At 44.2% G+C, this 22957-nt stretch overlaps 1 protein-coding gene across 14 annotated transcripts in view; it reads left to right on the forward strand.

The window, feature by feature from the left end:
* The window catches only part of LOC144127803 (FMRFamide receptor-like), a 1107197-nt gene that overhangs the window by 689146 nt on the left and 395094 nt on the right, over positions 1–22957 (forward strand). For 11 of the 14 annotated variants that reach the window (XR_013313569.1, XM_077660725.1, XM_077660726.1 and 8 more), the window contains 2 exons: positions 9033–9063; positions 9637–9903. The gene's annotated coding sequence lies outside the window, so the exon portion shown is untranslated. The remainder of the gene's footprint in view (positions 1–9032; positions 9064–9636; positions 9904–22957) is intronic. The other 3 variants (XM_077660730.1, XM_077660732.1, XM_077660735.1) reach the window with 1 other exon arrangement.

Below are 22957 nucleotides of genomic sequence, written 5' to 3' on the forward strand. Positions count from 1 at the left end.
CATTGTCGTTTACTCCATTGAAAGCGTGAGGTTCCATAATTCGCTGCTCGAGGGGAGTTGTTTGTAGCCAATTTAGCAATGTCTAAATATAAAACGTTTGCACAACACACTGATTTTCATGGGTATTGCATTGCCTGAGTACCAAAACCAAAGCAGCTTGATATCAAGGAGCACTTTCTTAAAATGAAAGTGAAAACATGGAACCATGATATTTAAGCAGTCTCCCAGCTCCAAAACTATTTGTGAGCACAACATTTATCACTGTAAAAATAAAACACGTATTACTTTCCGGCGGCATGGCAATGCTCATTTCAACTGTTCTGCTATTAATGCAGGTTGGGTTTCGTCATCATTTTCTTACTCGCCAGGCTTTCTTGCTGCCAGTTCCGCCCCACACGTTGTGTTTGATTGCGTCATGAGAGCGGAATTATGTGCCGTCGCGGAATGTTCACGTTAGGCGGCAACTATCTCTGCTTCGTAACCTTGCATTTTACTTTTTCCTTTTGCTGGTGTGTTGCGGATATGTTGAACTGAACCCAGGTCCCTCTGAACAGTTGACTCGATTACTCGAAGGCCAAAAAAACATGTCGAAATTAACATCAATAGAAGCGAAACAAAACGAGATTACAACGGAAATGAACGATTTGATACAGCGTCCATGTTCTCTTGAAAAACAGCTTGCAAAAATGGATCACATGAGCAAAGCATTAGATTCTATTCAGTAGAACGGCACCAGGACCATGAAGCGTTGAAGTTTCTCAATGCCAAAATTGAAGATTTAGAAAACTGGGGTAAGAGGAATAGCCTGATCTTTCTTGGTTTCAAGGACTTTGTGAACGAAACCGCTGCCAAGTCAGAAGAACTTGTTCTTGGTCTATGCGCCACCGAACATTCACTTCCCTCATTGGTAATTGAACGCGCTCACCGGCCAGGTAAATTTGAAGCTGCCTGTCAGTGCAGCATACTCCTCTTTCAAGGTACGGCAGTTGGTGCTCTCAAGTGCGGATAAGCTGCAACACACCTCTTACAGCATATCTGAAGATTTTTCGCGTGCTGTGCACGAAAAGAGAAAGATTTTGTGAGATTACTCAAAAAGAAACAAACAGGATGGAAAGAAAACGGTGCTTAAGTTGGTACGCGGAACTTAAACGGAAAACGTTATCAGTATGATAGCGAGTCAGGGGGTGTGGTCGAGCTATGACCACTGGGCTCGTCCCTGAAAACAAGGCCGCTTAGTTTGCCGCGCACGTAAACTGCCAGATCATTAAAGTAAAATTGATGAATTCTGGATTCTCCTTCAGACTATAAATCCCTCCATTGTTCATGGAACTGAGCCATGGCTTGACTCGTCTGTCTTATATTCTGAGGTTTTCCCTTCCGGATATCAGTGTTTTCGTAGCGATCGTTGCACAAGAGACGGGGTTGTGTTCATTCTCGTTGCAACGGGAATACCATGTGCAATGGTGGCATCGTCTGCTGTTACGGTGTCTGTGTTTTGTAAATTAAGATTATCAAATGGAAAAGGCTTAAAAGTTAAGGTATTCTACCGCCCACCAGGTTCATCACGAGCAGAATTTGAGCATCTATCAGATATTCTCGACACTGTTGAAGGTGATCCTATCTTGTTGGGCGGTGACTTCAACTTCCCCAGCATAGAATGGTCAGCCAGTTCGCCGAGAGACAATGCTCAAGGTTCCTTGTACTCGACATTTTTTTATTTAATTGATTCATTTAGGTTTCATCAGTACATTCATGATGCGTCTCGCAATGATGGCTCTGGAAATATTCTTGATTTATTGCTGTGTAATACCCCAAACATTATAACAGATGTTAAAGTACTGCCGGCAATAAGTGATCACAATATAGTGATAGCTGACATTTCTATTGGCAATGTGTCACTCGCAAGGAAACTCGCGCGAAAAGTCTATGTATTTAGCAAGTGGAATTATGATAGCATTAACATAGAATTAGAATCATATTTTTCGGTTTTCGATACTTTAGCTGATGAACTTGGTGCTGAGTAGTTACGTACCACTCTAAAAGAAAAACTCCTACAGCTACAAGACATGTTCATCCCCGTGCAAACTATATCTCCTAGAAGAGCTAAAAGCAAACCATGGTTCAACAGCGAGTTATACGCTCTAACAAAAAGAATCAAGCGAGTCTACCAGAAACATAGAAAAAGGCTTTGTCCTGCGAATCTGGCTGAAATAAAAAGGTTTAAGTCATAGTTTAAATCGCTGGCAGGAACAGCGAAACTTTCTTACTTTTCGTCACTAGGAAACAGGTTAGTACAGGATTCGAAACAATTCTGGAAGCATGTTCGCAGTCGCGGCAAAGATGACTGCTCGGTACCAACGATAAAAAGTGGTGAAACGCTAATTGAAGATGGCGCATATAAGGCTGCGATCTTTAGTAAATATTTCTTGTCAGTATTTATTTCATCCCACTCGCGAGTTCTACAGATTCAAACAAGTGCTGATCTGATGCCAGAAGTTATCTTTAGCATAGCAGGTATTCGCAAGTTATTGCGTAATGTGAACCCATCGGCTGCAAGCGGCCCAGATGATTTGCCAGCAGCATCTATCAAAAATTGTGCTGAAACATTGTCATTGTATTTTACTCGATTATTTCAACAGAGTTTGCAAATAGGGAGTCTGCCAAAAACTGGAAATCGGGTCGCGTTGTGCCCATCCTAAGAAGTGGACCGTGAAATTTGGTACATAACTATAGGCCAGTGTCTCTAACAAGTATAGCTTGCAAGGCAATGGAGCATGCATTTTACAGTTCTATTATGTCGCACCTCACTAACAAAATCTACTTAACCCTGCTCAGCACGGATTTCGCCAATGTTTGTCTTGCTCTGCAAACCTGGTTGAGTTTAAATATGATATTGCAGTTGCTATTGATAAACAGAAAGTTATTGATTGTATTTTTTCGGACTTCCAGAAGGCACTTGATGTTGTTGCACATGACCTCTTGTTTCTAAATTACGCAGCTACAATTTGAACGAAAGAGTCATTGTATAGATTTCTGAATACCCATCTTTATGACAGCAATGTGTAGTTAGTTGTTGGTGGTCGCTCTTCGAACGATGGCCCTCTCACTTCGGGCGTCCCCCAGGGCTGTGTTCTGGGGCCGCTTCTTTTTTTGTTATATATAAATGACATTAATGCTGATGTTACTTCTTCATTTAGAATGTTCGAGGACGACTGCGTGATTTATAGAATTATAGATAATGTACTTGATGTGCAAAGCCTGCAGGATGACTTAGACAAGATAGCCGTGCGGGGTAATAATTGGGACATGAATTTGAATACTAAAAAGTGTTTACATGTCACCTTTTCGAGGAAGCGCTCTTACCCTTCTTATATGTACACTATAAACCATGCGGCCTTGAAAAAAGAGAAAAATTATAAATATTAGGCGTTTGTCTTACTGCTGACCTGAGGTGGTCAAAGCATGTTAATTACATCGCAAAGAAAGCTGCTGGTATTCTATGTTCGTGAAGAAGAAATTTCAGCCATCTTCCACAGCATCTCAAAGAACAGCTATATTATACACTTGTCCGCACGGTGCTCGTATATGCATCAGTGTGCCGGGACCCACACACACAAGAAGTTATTAATAAATTGGAAAAAATTCAAGATAGGGCAGTCCGCTTTGTCTTTGGAAATTATGGCAAGACACTCAGTATCTCAGAAACAAAATAAATATTCAGTGGCCAGAACATAAAACTCGGAGAAGATATCTGAGATTAAAATTTTTACACAATATTTTCTATTCCAAGACTGGTATAGACGGAACGAATTATTTGATGCAGCCTTTAATGTCTCAAAGCGAAGGCACCACAATTTAAAGCTTTATGAATTTCCTTTTAAAGGTGACGTACTCCGATATTCCTTTTTGCTGCGTACAGTTCGCGAATGGAATGCCTTGCCGCCACACATTGTTAATGCGCCAAACGAAGCCTTTTTTCACGCGTTAAGTGCATGATTTCTTGTTTTGTGAATATGTAAGTGCCCTCTTGCTGTAATGCCGAAAGGCGATGCAGAAGCCCGATAAATAAAAAAATAAATTAAAAAATGTGCTGTCCTAGAAACAGCAACACAAGCCAAAAATCTAAATGTCGTAGTCTTTGAGTGCTGTTATGAGTGCAGCAACTCTCTGTGCCAGGCAGTGTTGCTTCCCGCCTGTCTTCTCAACCTTCGCTCCTCTTTCAGGGTTAATAGCTGCAATAGCCTGAAACAAAGAGCCACGAGTTGTGACTAACGACCAGGCACATAAACTTAACTTCTATAGTTGAAAGACAGAAATATATATGTTGTACACTTGCACAACCACTCCGGCAAGGGCAAAACAAGCTAAGATATGGTAAAAAAAATCAGGTCTCATGTATGGTCCGCTACGTTCTGAGCGGTAAATGTTAAGCAAGCAAATACACTACTCTTACCTGTTCCCACCCAGAAATAAAACTCTAGCTTTGTGAGGCGTCACTTTCCTGCTCAAACCTTGGTGGCAAGCTCCTCATCACGATAAAGCAGCAAGATTCGTTTTATCGAAAACCGTACATCAGCTAGAGTCGGTGGTACTGCTTGGCGGTAAGAGCATATGATGCATCTACATTCTCATTGTTTACGAGGCGCATGTGTTTTCGGAGTTTCCGGTCTTACAGGTACCATCGGAAACAGAAGTCTCTAGGACGTTAGTGAAGCCAATTAAGCGCCATGTTTCTCAGCGATCAGATGATTTACTACCACATATTAAAGAACTTCAGAGAGACTTTCATCTCCACAAGTGATGTTTAGTTCAGTGGGTAATAATAAAGCTTTCGGCTTCGTTCGGAGCTCGTGCTTCCTAGGAGCTCATAGCCGCAACCTTACATGTAGCCATATGTATGAGGAGGAGTGACTGATAAAACAGGGTGAAACGGGCTTAATCAAAACGTCATGGTCTTTTCTTCCTTACCTCTTGCTACCACAGTTTCCCAAGGCGGAACGCACCCCTCTCCAAACAAAATACAAAGCCTGAATGCTGTACCCGTATTCCATTACCTTAAGTGTGTTTGTGTGAAATGTGGCGGACAAAGAACAGGACAGACACATTTTCTCCTACCCACTGATATTTTATATACAAGGTATTTTTGTCACTTATTCAAATTTTATTTTAAGCACCTCGTTGCGTCGGTGTGGTCTTCTGAGCTGGTAGTACATCAAGGCAGACATTATGTACCTCAAATGTATCAGTAGTTAAATGATTCCCTTTGATAGACATTTCTATATTTGATCTTAGATGCAAGGTTAACTTGCAAAATAATAGTCGTCAAATTCGAATGTCGGCTGTTTTTAAACATTCTTAATTGGCAGTATCGTTCGAAATTTGGAATGTCAATAATACGCACCTGGAAGCTCGTTGAGTCGGCTTTCCAGCATTACATATTTATTAAAAATTGCTTCTCGCACTTCTAAGGCATGCATCAAATACAGGCACAGTTACTGCATTTGATAACATATACGTTAACTAGATTTCAGCGGCAACACAATGCACAGCGACGGCATTGTATATTTAGGTGTTGTGGGAAAGCGAATCGATCAAGCTTTCCTTCGATACTTCGAACTATATTGCCGAGTAAAAAAAAATGAAAAACAAAACTAACCTTCTATGTTGACGGATAAATTTTTGCAATAGAACCTTGCCCTTTAAAGCAGAAATAACAAAGTTTATTAGCTAATATAAGCTGATTAATCGTCTAACTATTGGCCCATATGAGGTAAACCCCCTGTCTAAAATATACGACACAAGGGGTTTGTTTGTAAGGTTTGGTGTATGCCTCGCTATGCATCCTAAGCGACCGTAACCTCTCGAAACTGGAATGGCTTCGCGTCCTCAATCCTCCCAAGCTTTCGACTGCTAGATGTGCTTTCGAGCCCCACTAAGCAGCATAGAATCAAACCCCTTGGGCTGTATGCCGTCTATTTTGCTGTACAATCAAGCACAGCAGAAAGCACCGGCGCATTTCTCACACTTCTTAAAATACAAGTCTGCAAGTCGTAAAAAAATAAACACCTTGTGCTTGGGTTCTGCACATGCGCACTACCGTTCCCGCAAGCTCCATGCGTACGCCAAGCCTTTGCGGACGCACTACTAAAACTGCCTAACAAGTTCCCACGAAGCAAGCGACTGCGCTACCACGCCTGGCTTTGCTTAGTTTGCTCAGGGGCCTCATGGTTTACTGCTTCATCTACCCCGACGACAAAATAACTAAGGAAGGTTAGAAACTGCACAAAAGGACGAGGACAGAAGGTAAAGAAACGTACACCACACCACGGGCAGACAAACAGTTGACACTCTGCGCCCGTGGTGTAGTGTTCGTCTCTTTGTCCTCGTCCTTTTGCGTAGCCTCTGACCTTCCTCGAAAATGAACCAACAAGATCGCAATAACGTCGTACTAAAAGTGAAATAACCAATGCGGCACAAAGCGGATGACGGTGACGTTGACGAGACGCAGGCATTGCTCGCTCAGTCTCGCTTTTAACTCTCGTGCACGCATAAGATTTTTTCGCTCCGTACAACCCCGTAGCGATTTTTTGCAGGAATTGCCCGATACCGCTAAAGAGTAACGAAGGTAGCCAGCTTCAGCTTTAATTCTTTGACTAATGCAGGCGTGCTATGTTGAAAATACGTAAGGGAATTGAAATATTAATGTATGGAAGGAGTGATTCACATTACGGATTTGCTAGTCGCCACCAGAGTTAATCTCAGCCTTAGAAATACCGTTATTCAAGTTGTTTTATTAATATACCTAAGCCAGGAGAAAAGCACCAGGTCTATGCACTAAAATCTGCTTGTATTCCAGCAGGATGTGATCCCAGTCAGTTCTAGTAGAGGCCCGGTGCAACATGAATGTCTCACAGCGACGTACATATCAAGTCGAATTGACGAGGTAATCCGGGACATACGTGTGTCATGCCCTCTTTACGCATCATAATTGACCTAACGAACACTAATTTTAGTGTTAAATTGGACTAGTTACTTCATCTTTGAGTGAAAAAAACAAAAAAAAATGTTTAATGATGCCTGCAATGTTCTCAGTGGATTGTTATTATTATGTTACGGTAGACATGGCTATAAACACATGGCTAAAGCCTCGTTCAAAGTAAGCTCTCCATGCTGCTTGCTACGCGCTCTTCAATGAGTAGGCTACGCAGTTAAGTTACACGCTCTATTTTCTGCTTTGTGAGATTCTGCAAAGATGCGCACCAACCAACGTAGCACAGATAGACGTCTGTACGCCTGGTCGCGCGCGGCCAGCACCGCTAACTCGCAACAGGTTGCATGCAAGCGTCGGCGACAGGGGACGCGACGGACTACGTCAGCAGAAATTCGCATTCGCTTGAAGCCTAAGCTTAGCCCTGAACAAGCCGTCTAGTAACCTGCGCCCTCAATGCGCTCGTAATTTCCGCATGCTGTCAAGCATCTACGCCGTTTACAATTCAGCGCCAGTCTCCGAAGAGAACGGACAAGTACGGCTGATCGACGACCAGTGCCCAACATCTCACCGTGATAACAGTCCGTAATACGTGATATAATCCAATATGGTAGTTCTCATTAGCCAGCAAACAGAGCAAACAGGAGATTATATTTCACAGCCATAGCAAAAGCTGCGTCAAATCTATTTGAGGCTTAAGCTGATACAGCGGCGGCGACCAGGCCACCGAGCCTATCTGAGGTGAAGACATGCTCCAGCGCAATACACGGGGGAGCACAGCCGCGCAGCAACCGCAAAGCGGGAAACGAACGATCCGCCTCCGGTTCGACGTTGCTTGTCGAAAGCTAGGCAAGCGCCCAGACCGCAGCTTTGTCTTCTCGAGAAAGTTCGCGTGCATAGAGTTTGAACACTCGTGAGTTCGAGGACAGCGCCAGACGAACGGCCTCCGCTAAGCCGTAGCCCCACGTGAGCAAAATGCAATGCCACTGCATTCGGAACGACAAGCTGATGCAGAGGCCGGAATCTCGCGAGACTGGTTTCGGCTTGCAAGATTGGCCGGCGCACCAGCAAATCGCGTGAGCCGAAGCCCAAGCCGCCCCTGGCAGACCTCAACTTTAACGCGCACACCACGTTACAACACATTGAAAAGACTTCAACTAGCCCTTAGCGACAATCGTGAATGCGACTAAAATTAAGGCTTCGCGGTTTGCGGTAGCGAGGTGGCGGCACGATTCAGAAGCTAGCACGATGGAACTAAACACACGACGCTTGCCGCTACGGCGGCATCCGGGGCGGCAAGGGAATCGCGCGTCAGCGCTCGTGCTGTACGTTTTAACTGCGTGTCAAAGCTGCACGTTCACCATGAACAGTTTACGAAGCATAGGCAGCCTGAAACCACAAGGTGGAGGATGAAAGTTACACACGGCTCGGGATTTCCCGCCATTTTGTGAGATGTGAGCTCTGTGCCCATGCTTTTATATTTCGCTGCAGTAATCCACTTCCATCGCACGGATCACCTGCAATACAGTCTAGAGACCACCTCAAATGACACAAAGCAAAACATATTGTCTGTATCAAGTGGCAGATATTGTTTTTTTTCACCCACCTGTCCAAATAAAGCGAACTAATCGACGCAGCAAGAAATCCACCGCTCTCCATTCGGCAGCCATCTTGCGAAATGCAGCTCCGCATCAAAAGCAGCACATCAGAGTACTAGTTGTGCGGGAAATTGAGCGCTACGTTTTAGTTTGCTGCACTCTAAGCTTTAAAGAATAAACGGAAATTTTTAACGTCAGGTGCATTTCTCGCTGCTGATTTCTTACTATAAACGCTCGTGACTAGACCACGGCGGTCAAAAAGAGAAAATGTCTGTTTTTTGCTTGATTGCGTTTCTGTTATTTCCAGTAACAGATTTTTTTTTTCCGCGCAGCAACAACAAATTTCCTCAAAAACACATGTAATTTCACACACTTTTTTTTACAATATATCTCTTCAGATTCTGCGATTTCTCTAGTGACGCGTTCTTTGCTCTTTCTGGTTACAGAGGTGTCATCAAGTGCAGGTGAGCAATCTTGGTAAGTGAGACAATGACTTGCGAAGAAACCTTCAAAATATTTTCCCTCGCGAGCATTTTTGACGTTTTCGCCATGCTCTCTTAACCTCTAGTTCACGCATCTCCCAGTTTGCCCAACATACGCTTTTCCACAACTTAAGGGAATTCGGTAAACTACACCTTCTGTACATTCAACAAAATGTCGCCTGTGTTTTTTTCTACAGCTAAGCTGCTGGGTTGCTTCCGGATCAGTTATCCTAAACAGCTTGGGCAGCTTAATTGCGAGGAGCAGAGAACACGACTTTCACGTCGTAACGCTGGGCTACCTTTTTCAGATTGTGCGACAGTGTGTGTATGCAAGCTATCACTGCTACCTTCTGCCTACGCTGTGCGCGGCCATCGGACGTCTGCACTTTACTGCGCATCTTTTTAAGGGGGCCTTCTCAAAGACAAAACAAAGAGCGCAGCAGCACACTGAGTAGCTCAAAATTAATATGCTAAACTTTAATACGATTTGTGCGCGACTATGCTTTCAAAAATGTTCTTAGTGGCGATTTGTAGCCTTCATACAATTACTCTTCTTTTCTCCTTATAGGGACGGCGCAGTTCTTCCTAGATGAAATGCAACCTGGTTCCCTGGGAGCTTCAGTCTGACAGCGCAATCCACACACGTGTGTAACATAGAGACTGGACGCCGAGTTTGTGCACTGATACGTGGCTCAACGTCCGGCCTAAGTGCCCAGCGTGAATCATATCTATGTGAGCCAGTTCGTTTCATGGGAGAGGGAAACTCGACAGCCCTCACCAGTCACGCGTCAAGACCCTCCTAGAGCGTCGACTTGCTTTACTCTGCGGATCCCAGGTAAGTATGCCTGCACTTAAATAATGCAGTCCATTATTCATGTTGCATGTTGCCGTAGATCATGTTTCAACCGACGTACAGGATGATTAGTCTACACCCCAAAGAGCATACCACAGCTCAAGATATTCCAGCCTCACCTTAACGTTTTGTAGTTCTTTCGGCGAAGGTTGCACTGAGAAGATCATCTAAGGAGGAATGAATGCTTAAAGGTGTCGACTGTAGTTGTGTTGGCATAATGGCGAATGGGTGGTTAGTACGGGAAGATAATCGGCCTGGGGGTCGAATGTACAGAGTCTAAATTACACTTACGTTCACGAAGCACATAAAGAAACTTGAAACGAGCTATCTTTCTACGTACGGGTAGTTCTGGGAGTTGAGCTTGGAAGCGTAATGCTGTCAGTGACTGTGTTTTGCGGTAAGCAGAGAATATAAGTCTTAAACCCAACCTTTCCACTTTTTCAAGTTTATTGGTTGGATATTGACAACATGGGTCCCATATTATGCTTGCATATTCTAGATTTGGTCTGGCTAAACTCATATATGCTTGAAGCTTAACACCTGGTGTTGCATGTCTCAGTTTTCGTTTTAGGAAGCCAAGCATGCGTTGAGCTAAGCCGCATATGTCCTCAACCTGTTCACCCTAATGTGGAGTTTCACTAATGATGACTGTAAGAAAAAATAGGGGAGATTTTTTGTTAGTAACGCTCATGGCGACAGATTTACTGGGATTAATTTGCATGCCAAATTTCATGCACCAGTTGTGCACATTTTTCTGACTGATTAAGCAACGCTTTAGCGTCAACATATTTTACATGACAGAACAGGAGACAGTCATCTGCAAACAGTCGCACTTCCACATGATGGTCTATGTCCTCTGCAATATCATTAATACACAGTAAAAAGAGCACGGTACCCAAAAGAGAATCCTGGGGAACCCCGGAAGATACATGAGAGGTTGTGGAACTTTCGCCGGCTATTTGCACTGTCTCCTGTTAGTAAGATAAGCACGAACCCAGTTAATAATCTGTAAATCAATAACACATGCATGCATTATTTGTTCATAATTTTATCATAGCACACTTTCTCAAATGCTTTTGACAAATCCAATGCGATCACGTCTATTTGTTTTCTTGAGTTACAGGCTGCGGCGAAGGTGTGAATAGTTCCAAAAAGCTAGGTTGTAGTCCACAAAGGACGTTTCAAGCCACGTTGCCGATGATAAAAATGTTCTTTTCTTCGAGAAATTCCAATAAGTATTCAGCTACTACATGTTCGAGTAATTTACACGAGGCAGATGAAATAGACATGGTGCGATAAATTTCTATACTTATTTTTTTGCCCCATTTATAAACTGGTGTTATTAATTAAATCACTCGGAACAGAACATTCATGCAGAGATACAGTAAAAATGATTACCAAAAAATCTGAGACCCAATGGAAACAGCGCCGCAAAATCTCATTTGGTATAAAATCAGGACCAGTCAATTTTTTCTGATCTATCGATAACAACACAGGCAGCACTCCCTCTTTCGTGATAACAATATTTTTGTCATTATTCATATAAGTGGAGACACTGAACATTGCTACTGTTGGGATATCATTAGAACTTGGAACAAAAACAGAACTGAAGACGTTGGTAAATGCGTCAGCAATTACAGATGGAGTATTACAGATATTTTCATTCACAAGACCGTTCAGTTTGGATTTAGAGCCGGATAAGTATCTCGAGAACTTGTGCAGAGAACTTCGCAGGTATACTTGTAATTTAGTGCAAAAGTACAATCTTTTAGTGTGAGCTAACTCAGCTCGCACCTTTTTACTGAGGTTAGCCATATCTATAGAGTTTTTATTATTTTTGTTTTGCCGTGTGCGAGTCAGTTTTTGTTTTAAGTGAATTATATTACGCGTTATCCATGGATTGGACTTTTGTACATATCTGATCTTAGTGCGTATATATAGAAACACACAGCCATGAACGACAGTTTTAAAATATTGTGCGCACTTTAGGCGCCTTCGTCGTCGTCGCCTCTCAGGCTCCAGACACCCCTGCTCTTCGCCCTACACCCACGTACGCTCAGGTCACGGCCATGCCACCTGTATTTGGTCTTTGGTGAAGTCTTCCCGTACAATATGTCCACAATGCATCCACATCGCTAATCCTAGGGATTCTGTCAAGGGCAAGCTCTTATTTGTCTAGTATTGAGGTATATGCCTGGTTAGAACTGTGAACAGTTACAGTTTTAATTCGTTTTAAGTTCATAATCATCCCTAGGTATGATAAAACGGCTTTATGACCTGAAATTTCTTCTTCTATATTTGTTGCTTCATACTCAAAAATGCCATCTGGTAGAAAAAGTAAATCCAACATAGCGCTTCTTTGGCCCTGTATTCGAATCGCCTGACTGACCGCCTGGAAGAGACCATGTTTTTACGTCATTTCTAACATAAAATCTACATGTAATCTTTCTACGGTTCCTGGAATACGGGACTCCCAGTCTACACCTGGCAAGTTACAATCCCCTAATAGTGCGACTATACCACTTTTCTGCGAAACATTCGCAATATATTCATCCATTTAAACAAAGTTCCCCGAGCAACCGGGAAGGGGGGGGGGGTACATTACACCAATTTTCAATACGGTATCTCTAAGAAATAACTTGCACCGTACACTTTCATCGCGTTCTATGGGAGGAACAGGTTCGTCGGTTCATGTTTTCTTAATTAGCAAGGCAACGCCGCCACCTCTTGTTTCTCGTCTAGTACATAATAAAACTGTGAGAACACTTCGTCGTTCAGTACTTCATCGTGCAACCAGGTTTCCGTAACAGCGATTAGATGGCGTTCATGCAAGAGCGACAAGCATTCGAGACCTTCAGACTTATAGCAATTCTGAGAGCATTAACATTTTGCAATCTGAGTTCATTCTTCGTTATTCGTCATTATTCTCTATCTGCTCGGGTTTCCTGACTTTTACGTAGTCTTACTGGTGTGTTACATTCCAGGTCCCTGGTATAGGTAATTTAGAAGAACTTTTTGTGGGGCTAGATGTTGCATTCTGTAACAAAAGAACTGTAGCGCAACCAAGACGAACACAAGACAGAGGCACACAGGACTAGCGCTAAACTTCATCTAACTTTATTCACTGGCAGCGCAGCAAATATAAGGAAAAAACCAGATCACGTGAAGATACCAGGACACACACATCATTTATTGTCAGTTTTTCGTGGATAAGCTTATATTTTGCGCGTGCGCTCTTATAGTCCTCAGCTGACTGCCACAACTTCCTCTTCGAATGAGTTGCTGCCGAGTAGTCATCCGAAACGCTTATCTTCGATCCCTTCAGCTTGCTGAAGCTCTTGAAAACAGCCACATTTTCATTGTATCATAGAGTTTCATGAGAACCGCCTGAGCTCGGCCGCATTTCGTTGACCAATTCTGTGAATTCTTTCTAAAGACGTTACTGTTACGCGAAGAGTATCCGCAAAGACATCTTTTACCACTTTTCTTTCAATCTCGTTTATCGTTTTTTGTGCATCGTCTTTAACACCAAGAACAAAAATGTTGTTACGCCGGGACCTGTCCTCAACATCTACCGTCATTGCTTCCTGACGTTTTATCGTGCGTTCTAGCTCGCGAACAGTGCCCTCAAGCGCCAGTAATTTAGCACAGTGTTCGGGAAACGACGCCAGCTTCCAATAAATAGCGGTTAGTCTTGCTCTTGAATCTGACTTTGCTGTTCCAATATCAGCACTAACATTTCAGTATTTGTTGGACCTGGATTGAGTTCAATATCCGCAGACGATAAAAGCATAATACGCGACAACAAAACACTAAGAAACGGGCAACAACAAGGCAAATATCATTCGAAAAAAACCTTGACACATGGGAGTAATAACTAAATTGTTAAACGAGCCATGCGTGGTTAAACGATATGATCACTACAGTACTGCCGCCTCCACCGAATACAGGGACGATTTGGGCTCCTTTTTTTGGCTTGGTTTCGGCCGTTGAGGTCGATCGGCTCGGAAGATTCCAGTAGACAGCAGTGAAGAGCTCACCTACACGCAGCGATGACTCCAGAAAAACCGGATCCTTGCCTCTATGTACCGCAGTGTTGGTGACCAGCGGCACAATCTCCAGAACAAGGCATGTGTGGTTAAGCGACATGCTCGCTGCAGTGCTGGCGCTCCCACTCAAATAGGACTATTACAGCAGTCATGAACATTTGTGGGTGCGCAGGTGCAAGGGTGTTGCAGCAAATTAAGGTGAAAGGGTTAAGTTAAGTTAAGGACAACGCAGCGAGCCATGGAAACAGAAATGATAGGTGTCCCGTTAAGAGACCGGAAGTGGGCAGAGTGGGTGAGGGAACAAACGGGGGTTAATGACATCCTAGTCGAAATCAAGAGAAAGAAATGACCTTGGGCAGGACATGTAATGCGAAGGCAAGACAACCGCTGGTCCTTAAGGGTAACGGAGTGGATTCCAAGAGAAAGTAAGCGTAGCAGGGGGCGGCAGAAGGTTAGGTGGGCGGATGAGATTAGGAAGTTTGCATGCAAAGGGTGGGTGCAGATGGCAAAGGATAGGGTTAATTGGAGAGACATGGGAGAGGCCTTTGCCCTGCAGTGGGTGTAGTAAGGCTGATGATGATGATGATGGTGTCTGACGGCGTTCGATGGTTTTTAGGTCGTTTGCAACGCTCATTGAGCTTATTGCCTGAACGACCCTTAAGATTATGTACCTGCTGCTGGCGTGGCGCTACCGTGCAGAATATTGAGCGCAAGAAAGACGACAACCAGAAGACATATTGCCACGAAGGAACGAAGCCGAAGCAGTAAAAGGACGCCATTAAGCCTGAGGACATCACCATATTCATCATCATCCTCCTCCTCCTCCTCCTACTGCTGGACTCACACTCCTCGTACCACGGTTCGCATGCGGCGACCTCAGTCACCTCGTCACCCGTGCTTGTCACCTCGTCCGGGAAACTAACCAGCGTGACGGATGCAGGTGAAGCCGCTGGACGTCCGCTCTCTCCGATATCCCTTCTCCTGTTTTTATGTCTAAGAAAAAAGATTGCGTGGCCGTTAGCGTCTACGTTAGCTCTCGTTGATACATGTGCAAATATTTCTGTGATAAGTATTTATTGATTTATTCACAATTACTGCAGCGCCGTGAAGGCATAATTGCAGTGGGGATACAAACATACAATTTTCAAAGATGCATCTTAGAGCATGCGACATGACCTCGACCTCTGGTACAAAAAAAAGTTATGTAAAATGAAAAAGATCGTCAATATGAAATCACCTCAGTCAAAGTAAAGAAATGAAGGAAGCTAAATATGAAGAGCGGGAAAGAGTATCCAAGTACATAAAGCACATCAGAGGTCCGACAACACTGCACGAAACTTTGCCTCGGACTGGCATTCGATCACAGAGTGAGGCAGCTTGTTCTATGTATTTATAGCATGTGAAAAAAAAATTGTTTGGAGTCATCAGTACGACATTTCCTTTCACATATCTTCCATTCGTGGTCGCATCTTCTTTATACAAAATGTGGTGGGAGCAAATAGATTTTACAGTCAATGGCAGTTTTGTTGCAGTAAATCTGGTAGAGATGTTCTAACTTAATTCGCAAACGGCGCTTTTCCAGTGAGTCCCAGTTCAACCCCTGCTCAATGCAGCTACTACGGACATTAAAAGAATATTTGTTTGTGACAAATTGCGCTGCACGATTCTGTACACGCTCCAGCATAGCACAATGGGTCCCGATTTGAGGATCCCAGACTGCGCAGGCGTACTCCATAATAGGTCTCATGTTTGTTAAATACAAAATTTAATTAACCTTCTGAGGAACATCTCGGAAATTCCTCTTTAAGAAGCTCAACATTCTTGTTGCCTTTAACGATATATTTTCGGTTTGTTTTTTCCAAGTCAGGTGGGCAGAAAAATAAACACCAATATATTTATAATCGGTTATTTTAGTTAAACGTTTGTTGTTTAAAAGGTACTCAGACAAAATTGGAGTGCGCCTCCGCGTAAAAGAAATACAGTAACATTTTGCGGTATTCAAACACATCTTCCATTTATCGCACCAAAGTTGAATGCCGTCCAAGTTTTGCTGAATATTATCTGAGTCACATGGTGATTTTCTGAACGATACAAAGCAAGGTCGTCCGCGTATAGCCTCACCTGGCAAGTCACACTATCCACTGTGTCATTGACATAGGTTAAGAAGAGTAAAGGCGCCAACACTGATCACTGCGGGACAACAGAAGTGGCTGCTGCAGTGTTTGATAAGCACCCATTTACTAAGGCGCGTTGCTTGCGCCCTTGCAGGTAATCTTTAATCCACTGAAACAATTTGCTTTGTATGCCAAGAAACAATAGCTTACGGAGTAACACGACATGGAAAGCTGTGTCGAAGGCCTTTTTAAAGTCTAAAAATACGCAGTATGCCTGCTCGCGGCTCTCGAAAGCAGAAAAAATGTTTTGTTTGGTTTGGTTTATGGGGGTTTAACGTCCCAAAGCGATTCAGGCTATGAGGGACGCCGTAGTGAAAGGCTCCGGAAATTTCGACCACCTGGGGTTCTTTAGAGTGCACTGACATCGCACAGTACATGGGCCTCAAATTTCGCCTCCATCGAAATTTGACCGCCACAGCCGGGATCGAACCCGCGTCTTTCGTGTCAGCAGCCGAACGCCATAACCACTGAGCCACCACGGCGGCAGAAAATGTCATGACTGAATTCGGTTAAATGGATTATGCATGAGCGGCCAGACCTGAAACCATGTTGGGAGTCGGTGAGGAATTTATTACTTTCGAGGAGCTTCATCACGGAACTGTAAATGATGTGCTCCATTAATTTGCAACAAATACATGTAAGAGAGATAGGTCTGTAATTAGCGACACTATTCTTAGAGCCACCTTTGTGAATAGGAACTACATAGCCATTTTCCACTCGTCAGGAAGAAAGCTGGTTTTAAGCGATTTGTTGAACAAAATCACTAAATAGTGAGCGATCACACCAGAGCAGGCGCGCAGGAAATATGAAGAAAGACCATCGGGCCCACCTGCAGAACCAGCTTTAATATATTTAAGTAATTTTCCTACACCATTGAGCGTAATAACTAGGTCAGTAGAATCACTGGTAAGTGCCTCAGACACTGGAGAGAGATAGCCAGAATAAGGCGGAGTGAAAACAGACTGGAAATGAGTGTTAAATGAACAGGCCTTCTTATAATAATCATCCTCCAGTACACCGTTACAATATACTAAGTTTGGGATTCCTACGGGCTCTCTTCCATTCGATTTTAAAAACTTCCAAATTACCTCAGAATTAGTTTGCAGCTTGTCTCCCAAAGCATAAAAATAGTCACGCCTGGCTACCTTATTCTTAATTTTTTATTTCATTGCCAAGACGCTTTAAGGAGTCATAGACAGAGCGATCATTGCTTCTTTTGTACCTGCAAAGGAGGCGGTATCTTTTTTTGATAAGCAAACGAGTCTCGCGAGTCAACCATGGCTTATCAGCTCGCCTTGTACAAGACATATCTTTACTAGGGATATACTGAGCAATTAATTTTTCAAGTACATGTTTAATCATTACCCACTTCCCATTACAATCTAAATTTTCACTGGCCGCAGTGAATTCAGGTAAGAAAGGCTTAAGCTGAGTGCAGATGTAAGTATATTCACCATTTTCATAGAAATAAACCTTTCTGGTTCCCGCATGTGCTATTCGAGAGCTAACAGGCATAAGCTGTGCAACAGCGCAGTGATGGTCACTTATTCCCGTGACGACCATAACGTCACTAATCATGGACAATCTGTTAGCAAAGTTAAGTCGAGGATAGGAGCACCGTTATTTCCTTGTCTTGTTGGCTTTGTAACAAACTGGTACAGGTCATTAGCTAAAATATACCCAGAAAAGCCTACTGATAAGGCACTTGATTCTGTCTTATTGCATTGAGTATTGTCCCACTGGACAGTGGCCACATTAAAATCACCACCTAAAATAAAATCTTGGTTGAGCGAAGATAAAAAATTTGATAGGCATTTAAAAACGTCAGGATTAGTACATGCAGGAGAACGGTAGGACAAGCCAACAGCTAAGTGACGACCGTAATGTAATTGCACATTGCACCAAACTGATTCGCCGCACTACAGAGGCGAGGGCAAAGCAGCAGATCGCAGGCAAGCATCGACAAGCAGAAACACACCCAACTGAGGTTTAGTAGGAGATTTTAGTACTTGCTGGATCCAAAGTTATGCGATGAAACCGCAATGTTTTGTGGCAAGAGTGGTGGCGAGCCGTTGAGTCCTCTGGGACTGTGCAATCCAGAAGTTGGATTGGGTGGAGCCGTTTTTCAAGCGGAATTTGTCCTTACCCCTAGCTCTACCCATGACTTCATTTTAGGAACAGACTTCCTGAAGCTGTGTGGAGCAACACTCGATTGTTTAAACGACGAGGTTTATTTGGAATTGTGCCCAACCTCATGGAAATTTCGTGCGGCACACCAACGATGTTTTGTGTATCCAAGATACTGTCGTGCCATCGCAGACTGTAGTGTGCGTCCCGTTCTTCGCTGCACCTGCAAACCGTGAAATGTTCGAAGCTTTAGTGGAACCCGCATATTCGACCTGCTTAAAGTGCAATGGTATAGTGCCACACTGTCTGATATCTGTTGTTAACAGCAACGCATTGTTGTGGACAATTTATTGTTCTTCTCAACCCGTCGATTCTCCCAGCGGCTTGAAACTCGCTTTGCGTGAAACATCTGCTCCTCTGTTGCGAATTGGTAACGCGTCACCGACTGCTGAAGGAGAACGCTATCGCGTGCAGGTTCGAACAAGAGGACAACAGAAAACGAAGCCGTATTTAAACTTTAAAGGAAAAGAGCCAATAAGGAAGGAAAACACAAAGAAAAACACACACTCAACACGCGTACAACACTACAGGTTAAAGGAAAGAGTTCAGATATTGAGCGTCCCATGTGAAGCGGGGATGCTCTGTAGAAAGGACGGACGCAGTTGATGAACTGCGACCCGTCGCTGGCGTTGTGTCGAAGGAAGTGGCAGAAGGGAGCCAGGTGTTAGTAGGGGCGGAGAGGACCACAAGAAGATATTTATTTATTTATTTATTTATTTATTTATTTATTTATTTATTTATTTATTTATTTATTCACCCTAAAGACCCAGAAGAGGGCATTACATAGGGGGGGAATGATGAAAAGAAAGCACACATAACAAATCAACTCATAACAAATGATGGTAAATATACAGAGGGCAGAGTTTGGGTAACATTTGGTTAAGTGCAGTATAACTTATTGAAACCACAAAATTCAACACGTTCAAACAAGTGAGTAATAATTAGGGCAAAATAAGTAACTAAAAATGCAATGGCACATAAAAGAGGCTCCGGAGCTGTTCAGCACACAAGAAATGGCAAAGCAAAAACGGACCGCCAAAAAGTCACGGACACGGTAAATCATTCATCACTCTATGACGCATTTTCCGTGTTCAGAATTGTTAGTAAAGCTGTTTGAAAAGATGATAATTCAGTATGGCCGACAATGCTGGGTGGCAATGAGTTCCATTCATTTATTAACAAAACTAGCGGTGACTTCTGATATTTTAGTGTGCGAGCGAAAATCGGACGTACCTTATGCGCATGATCCAGGCGAGCTGAACAATGAGGTGCAGGAAAGATATGATTTCGGGAGAATGGCGTTTCGCTATAGTATAAGGTGTGAAATAATGACAACCGGGCGAACTTTCTACGTGTAGCAAGAGGTTGAAGATTCATGGCTTGCTTCATTGCTGATACGCTTTGATGACGTGAGTAGGATGACAGTATGAATCTGACGGCTTTATTTTGTACTGCTTCTAGAGCATTTGTAAGAATCGCGTGGGAGGGGTTCCATATAACAGAAGCGTATTCAACAGACGATCTGATAAGCGTTGTATAAGCGCTGTGCCGTGTCTCAGCGTTCGCAAGGGGTAAACGGCGTTTCAAGAGACCAATTTTTTTAAAGGCTTTATTAGTTATGTATTCAATGTGAGCATCCCAGGTTAAGTTCTGACTGAAAAACACTCCCAGATATTTTATACACGACACGGAGTCAATTCCACAATTATTTAACCATTAATTATTCTGTGATGTTTCTGCTACGCTAGAGAATCTTACATGCTTAGTTTTACTGACATTAATATCCATCTGCCACGCTGAACACCATTCAGTTAGTTCTGTTTGATCTGATTGGAGAGCTAGTGCATCAGTCGGGGTGGTTATCTGCCTGTATATTACGCAGTCGTCTGCGAAAAGCCGTATTGATGAAGTAATATTAGAGGCTATGTCGTTTATATAAATTAGAAAAAGTAATGGCCCTAATAATGAGCCCTGTGGGACACCGGATAATACGCGAGTGGGTTTAGAAATGAGGTTCTCAATTTTGACCGACTGGTAACGATCGGTTAGGAATTGCTCGATCCATGTAGTTGTTTTGTCGTCGAGCTGTAAATTTCGGGTCTTTAGCAGTAAGCGTTTGTGGGCAACACGGTCAAAAGCTTTTGTAAAGTCAATGAAAATTGCGTCTGTGAGATGAGACATGTGTAGGGATTGATGAAGGTCAGTCACAAGCTCAAAGAGTTGCGACTGGCATGATCGGTTTTGCCGGAATCCGTGCTTGTTCTCGAGGAGTAAGTTATTTAGGTTCAGATGGTTCATGATGTGGGAAAAGAAGATATGCTCTAGTAGTTTGCAGCAGATACAAGTAAGTGAGATAGGCCTGAAGTTGTTTGGATCGGTGTTACTTCCTGATTTGTGTACGGGAATTATGTGTGCTTGTTTCCAGTCGTCCGGGAGCTGTCCTGTATCCAGAGATTGTTGAAATATCAGCGCGAGCAAACCAGATGATTCGTGACATGTTAGTTTTAGAATCTTTGTACTGATCCCATCGGGTCCTGGGGCCTTTTTTAGTTCTAGCTTGTCGATTGCGCGGGCGACGCCATTTGTTGTGATAGTAATAGGTGCAAATTGAAACCGTATGTATGTTGGAGAAATGGGCGGTAAATTATCAGTGGGGAGTTCATTTGTGAACATGTCACTAAAAGATTTGTTGAAGATTTCGGCGCACTCCTCTAACGGTCTCCCATCAACAGCCCGAAGAACTTGGCAGCAGCAGGAAAAGCGCTGCTAGGACCCGTCGACGGCGTTCCGAAACGCCGTAAGCTAAATGCAGGCTATCCAAGGGAGCCTCTCGACAGCACGGACCTTCAGTCCATCGCCTGCCACCTCCACGCTTGAACGGAACGCAGGAGGCTTGCGTCGGTGATACCAAGGAGTTCGCTGGAAGCAATGACACAACGTCTGACGGCTGCCACATCGACGCTTGAATGAGACGCAGGAGGCTTGCGTCGGCGATTCAAGGGAGGTCCACGGCCGCACGGACCCAACGTCCGATGGCTGCCACCTCGACGCTTCAATGGGACGCTGGAGGCTTGCGTCGGTAATCCAAGGGGTTTCCACGGCAGCACGGACCCAACGTCCGACGGCTGCCACCTCCACGCTAGAATGGGACGTAGGAGGCTTGCGTCCGCGATCCAAGGGAGGTCCCCGGCAGCATGGACCCAACGTCCATGCTCCACGCTTGAATGACACGACCTAAGCTGTGCTGTCTCCCTTCACCACTCGGTTTTCCGACACGTCAGCTCTCCGCTCCTCGTGCTCGCCACGCTCTTCGTCGTCGTCGCCTCGCGAACACCATTCGCATGTGGACAGGCGCAGCGATGGGCTGGCACACGCAGCGCTCCGCTGTCGACGCACCACTGTCGATGCACCACACTCAAAAATCCCCCGACGATTTGGTGTGTACCTCACAGCTTTCAGCTGTAGCGTCAGTCGCAGCTGCCCCGGCTGAACCTGCACAAGAGTCCTGCGCAGAACGAAAAATTGTTGGCATGAATAACGAAACGCGCAGCGCCACTGAACGCCGCTTGATATTAGACATTCTGCTGCAGTACACGGCTGTCTTCGATTTTTCCCAGCCCAGTGGACCAACCCCTATTCTCACGTCTCGCATCCGTCATACTATCGACACCGGTTCGTCTCGCCCAATCCATCAAAAGCCTTACCGTGTGTCGCCGTCGGAGCGCAATGTAATTCAAGAGCAAATCCAAGAGATGCTTGAGAACGAGGCCATTCTTGTCCGCAAGACAGACGACACATGACGATTTTGTGTGGAGTATACTGCCGTGTAAATGCTATCACCAAAAAAGGATGTATACTCTTAGCCTCGCATTGAAGACGGCATAGACTGCCTCTCCTGCGCTTCTTACTTTTCCTACATAGATGTGCGATCAGGTTACTGGCAGATTCCGGTGCATCTGGCAGACAAAGAAAGAAACGCGTTTGCAACGTCGAATGGACTCTTTGAATTCAATGCGATGCCTTATGGACTTTGCAGTGTGACTACGACGTTTCAGAGATATATGAACCCGGTATTGCGTGGCATGAAATGGGACATTTGTCTATTCTTTCTTGATGACGACGTCAGTTTGGGTAAGACGTTCGACGAGCAGAACGACCGCTTAGCTGGTGCGTTAGACTGCTTACATAATGCCGGCTTGATCCTCAATTCGACGAAGTGCCGCTTTGGCGAGCACCAGGCATTGGTGTTCAGCCATCTTATCGATTAATAGAGCCTGAGGCCAGATCCTCAGAAAACGGCAGCTGTGGAGCCATTTGAGGAAGACGATGAAGACAAAATTGAGCTGTCGTCCTTTCTGTACCGATCGGCTACTTCTGTGCTTTTATGTGCTTTGGTTACCTTTCCGGCCATAGTGTCATCTCTTCACGCTGCCTGGAGATCCCAAGAACGCCGCAAGGTCTCGGGACGGACCCTGCGACACTTTCTTCACGATGCCGACGTTCGTGCCGTGAGGCGCGCAGGCCTAAATCAGCCTGGTCAGTGGACGTGAAGAGTAATTACGACATGGAAAGATCACATCCTGCTATCAATGCGTCTGCCGTTTCGCCTGCTCTTCAGCCTCAAGG

The sequence above is a fragment of the Amblyomma americanum genome, chromosome 4 (genome assembly GCF_052857255.1).
Source record: "Amblyomma americanum isolate KBUSLIRL-KWMA chromosome 4, ASM5285725v1, whole genome shotgun sequence".
Taxonomy (NCBI): Eukaryota; Metazoa; Arthropoda; class Arachnida; order Ixodida; family Ixodidae; genus Amblyomma; species Amblyomma americanum.